The sequence below is a fragment of the Rhinoderma darwinii genome, chromosome 2, assembly GCF_050947455.1.
Source record: "Rhinoderma darwinii isolate aRhiDar2 chromosome 2, aRhiDar2.hap1, whole genome shotgun sequence".
NCBI classification, from domain to species: domain Eukaryota; kingdom Metazoa; phylum Chordata; class Amphibia; order Anura; family Rhinodermatidae; genus Rhinoderma; species Rhinoderma darwinii.
The window spans coordinates 320,004,824-320,009,703 of record NC_134688.1 but is presented as its reverse complement, the minus strand read 5'-3'; positions in this window follow the sequence as shown (position 1 = coordinate 320,009,703).

Below are 4,880 nucleotides of genomic sequence, written 5' to 3'. Positions count from 1 at the left end.
TTGGAGCTGTTTTCTCATAGACTCCAATGAAAACAGATCCAAAAACGGACGTAAAAAACGCAGCGAAAACGGCACGAAAAACGCCGCGAAAAATGTGAGCTGCTCAAAAAACGTCTGAAAATCAGGGGCTGTTTTCCCTTGAAAACAGCTCTGTATTTTCAGACGTTTTTGGTCACTACGTGTGCACATACCCTTATAGTGACCAAAAACGTCTGAAAATACAGAGCTATTTTCAAGGGAAAACAGCCCCTGATTTTCAGATGTTTTTTGAGCAACTCGCGTTTTTCGCGCCGTTTTTCGCGCCGTTTTTGCAGCGTTTTTTACGTCCGTTTTTGGAGCTGTTTTCATTGGAGTCTATGAGAAAACAGCTCCAAAAACGTCCAAAGAAGTGTCCTGCACTTCTTTTGACGAGGCTGTATTTTTACGCGTCGTCGTTTGACAGCTGTCAAACGACGACGCGTAAATGACAGGTCGTCTGCACAGTACGTCGGCAAACCCATTCAAATGAATGGGCAGATGTTTGCCGACGTATTGTAGCCCTATTTTCAGACGTAAAACGAGGCATAATACGCCTCGTTTACGTCTGAAAATAGGTTGTGTGAACCCAGCCTAAATCTCATCCACTCTGCAGCTACTGTATTACGGCTTGTCCACATGTAGCGGAATTCCTGTGTATTTTACGTCCAGAATTGCGGACGGAAAATACGCAGCAGAATACAGTAGCAGCAAAGTGGGCGAGATTTAACAAATCTCACACACACGCTGCGTAAAAATTCCAACCAGAAATTGTCCTGCTGTGCATATTTTTCAGACCGCAGCATGTTAATTCATGCTACAGGAAGGAGATTGAGTTCCTACGTTTTTCAGAGGAGATGTCACCATCGCCCAACGCCCATCGCCCTTATGCTTCGGATTTTGAACGTGTGCTATGTGTGAACTTAGCAGGTCGCCAGCACCCGAGGAGAAGAGGCGCCCGTCTGGAGATGAAGTCAAGAGGATCCCGGAGTCTGGTCTGGGGTGTAAATTAATTCAATGGTCTGATTGGGGGTGTAAATTAAATTAGGGGTCTGAATTTAGGGGTCATTTTGGGATTCTGAATTCATTTAGGGGTCTGGTCTGGGGTCCGAATTAATGTAGGGGTCGGATGGGGGTGTAGGTTTATTTAGTGGTCTGGTCGGGAGCCTAAATTAATTTAGGGGTCTGTTTTGGAGATTGAATTAATTTGAGGGTCTGATTGGGGGTATAAATTAGATTTGGGGTCTGGTCGGGTCTGAATTAATTTAGGGGTCTGGTCCGGGGCCTGAATTAATTTGGGTGTCTGAATTAATTTAGGGGTCAGGTCGGGGGGCTGATTTAATTTAGGGGTCTGGTCGGGGGCCCTGATTTTATTGAGGGGTCCGGTGGGGGGCTGAATTATTTTAGGCATCTGGTCGGGGGACTGAGTTAATTTAGAGGCCTGGTCTGGAGACTGAATTAATACTGTATAATTTTGTTCAGTACAGAACAGCAGTTCCGTGAGGAGGCAGGGACTCCTAGCAACATAAATGCCTATGATGCCATTAGTCCCGTTCACATGTACCTGTCATGTCCGTGGCTGCGGGCCGTCAGTTCCACTCTCCCCCTGACAGCCGCAGCCACGAGTCGGCCAGCTCTGGCTCCAGTCTCCTCCTCAGGAGACGCCAGCGCTCGCTTCCACTCACCTCAGCCGGATCCCGTAGGGTGCGCAGGCACGCACGTGCCCGCTATTAAAGGGGCAGTGCGTGCACCGGACTCTAATGAACAATCAGCCCATTAGTTCCTGGACTATAAGATGGGTTCAGCCCCTTGCTTCTATGCCTGAGCGTTGTTGTCATACAGTAAGTTTGTCTATGCGATGGTCTCCTAGTGTGTTCTTATTCCTGTTCCTGTATCCCGTGCTATCTTGTGCCGTGCTGTGCTGTATTCTATGCCTGTCCTGCTACTCCATGTCTGATGTCTACCTGCTGCCTAGTCCCAGCCAAGCCTGCCTTTCTACTGTCCGAGCTGCCACAGGTACCCTATAGAACTATAGACTCTGACCTGCGCCATGTTGGCCAGCTGCCATACCTCCAAGGCGTTACGGCCCTGTGGGTCCACGAACGCAAAGTGACTGTACAGGATCTGCCAGACACAGCTTCTGTGTCAACGCCCATAGGTTATCAGTCTGCACCTGCTTCTATGTCTGTGAGACTGACTCCATCTTCCACCACTCAGGATGGCAGGCTTAGGAGTGTGAGAGCCTATCACAGCCTGGCCAGACGAAGCTAGCTCCCGCCCTCTGTCTATTTATACCTGCCTTTCCTGTTCCTCCTTTGCTTGTGATTCTTCTCTGCTGGTTTCCTGGACCTGCTGCAGCTTCTTGAACTACTGACCCTCTGCTTGTTATTGACCTTGGCTTTACTGACCACTCTTCTGCTCTGCGTTTTGTACCTCGCTCATCTCCTGGTTTGACTCGGCTCGTTCACCTCGCTTGTTGCTCACAGTGTTCCCGTTGGCAACTTCCCCATTTCCCCGTCTTCTTTGTACCCTTGTCTGTTTGTCTGTCGTGCACCTATTGAGTGTAGGGACCATCGCCCAGTTGTACCCCGTCGCCTAGGGCGGGTCGTTGCAAGTAGGCAGGGACTGAGTAGCGGGTAGATTAGGGCTCACCTGTCTGTCTCCCTACCCCATCATTACAGTGACAGTACGCTCAGGCCAGGTGGTCACTGTTCCTTGCCAGGTTCCAGTTTGAGCTCCATTATCGCCCGGCTGACAAGAATGTTAGGGCCGATGCCTTGTCCAGGTCTTTCGAAACAGAAGACACCATGGAGATGCCACAGAACATTATCGACCCGTCCTGCGTTGTCTCCACTGCAAGTTGGGGACATTCCTCCAGGGAGGACTTTCGAGTGCATGGCTGACCGAGGGAGAGTCCTCCGCTGGGGACACGCCTCTAGACTGGCAGGTCACGCGGCGACCCGTAAGACCCAGGATCTGATTGCCCGTCATTTCTGGTGGCCCACACTTCCCTAGGAAGTTATGGACTTTGTTTCCACCTGCTCTGTGTGTGTAGCTAACAAGGTCTCTCACTCCAGACCTGCTGGCCTGCTCCAGCCATTGCCTGTGCCCGATGCTCCCTGGCAGCATATAGCTATTGACTTCATTACAGAGCTGCCTCTCTCTGCCGGATTCAGTACTGTCTGGGTGGTGGTGGATCGATTTTTGAAAATAGCCCACTTCGTTCCTCTGACCGGTCTTCCATCTGCTCCTCAACTGGCCAAGCTGTTTATCCAACACATCTTCTGCCTGCACGGCTTGCCGCAGCATATTGTGTCTGATCTGGGGGTTGTTCACCTCGAGGTTCTGGAGAGCCCTCTGCGGACTCCTAGGTGTGAAGTTGGACTTTTCCTCGGCCTACCATCCTCAGTCCAATGGTCAGGTCGAGAGGATCAATCAGATCTTGAAGAACTACCTACGCCATTTCGTCTCTAAGCAGCTTGATGACTGGGTGCAGTTGCTTCCATGGGCTGAGTTATCTTACAACAATCATACATTGTCCTTTGCCAACACCCTCTCCGGGTTCCTGATACGTCCGAGGTACCAGCTGCTGACACGGTCTTTAGGGACTTTCTACAGATCTGGCAGTAGACTCGATCCTCCATCCTGATGGCGGTTGACTGAATGAAACAGAAGGCAGACAAAAGGAGAAGAGAACCTCCTCAGTATCCTCCTGGCACAAAGGTCTGGCTGTCCTCCAAAAACATTTGACTGAGGGTGCCGTCATGCAAGTTTGCTCCCAGGTTCCTTGGACCCTTCGAGATTCTGCAGCGGATCAACCCTGTCGCCTACAAGCTTCGGCTAACTCCTGCCCTCAGGATCCCCAATTCCTTTCATGTCTCTCCTGAAACCGGTGGTCCTGAATCGCTTTACCAAGACTCCTAGCCCTGCGGTTGCCTCCAGCGGTCCTTCAGACGCCTTCGAGGTTAAGGAGATCTTGGACACCAAGAAAGTGAGAGGAAAGACTTTTTATTTGGTGGATTGGAGGGGATTTGGTCCTGAAGAAAGGTCCTGGTAGCCAGATGAGAACCTGAAAGCTCCTACTCTTCTGAAGAAGTTTCTCTCTCGTTCTGGTCCCAAGAAGAGGGGGCGTAAGAGGGGGGATACTGTCATGTTCTTCGCTGCGGACCGTTAGTTCCACTCTCCCCCTGACAGCCGCAGCCACGAGTCGGCGAGCGCCGGCCCCAGTCTCCTACTCAGGAGACGCCAGTACTCGCTTCCACTCACCTCAGCCGGATTCCTTAGCACACGCTCGTGCCCGCTCTTAAAGGAGCAGCGTGCGCACTGGACTTTAATGAGCAATGAGCCCATTAGTCCCTGGACTATAAGAGGGGTCCAACCCCTTGCTTTTATGCCTGAGCGTCATTGTCGTACCCTAAATTTGTCCATGCGATGGTCTCCTAGTGTGTTCATGCTCCTGTTCCTGTATCCCATGCTATCTTGTGCCGTGCTGTGCTGGTGCTGTGCTGTATTATACACCTGCCCTGCTACTCCACGCCTGATGTCTACCTGCTGCCTAGTCCCAGCCAAGCCTGCCTTACTACTGTCTGAGCTGCCACATGTACCCTATAGAACTATAGACTCTGACCTGTGCCCTGTTGGCCAGCTGCCATACTGCCAAGGCGGTACGGCCCTGTGGGTCCACGAACCCAATGTGACAGTACCGTGGTTGTGCCGGGAAATCCGGCCAACACACAGACTATTTTTCACAGCCCGATTGCGGTCGTGTGCAAGAGCTACAATGTGTAGGTGTCCCGATACATTTGTCCATATAGTGAATATTGTAAAAAAGAAAAAAAAAAAAGACAGATACATACACCACAATA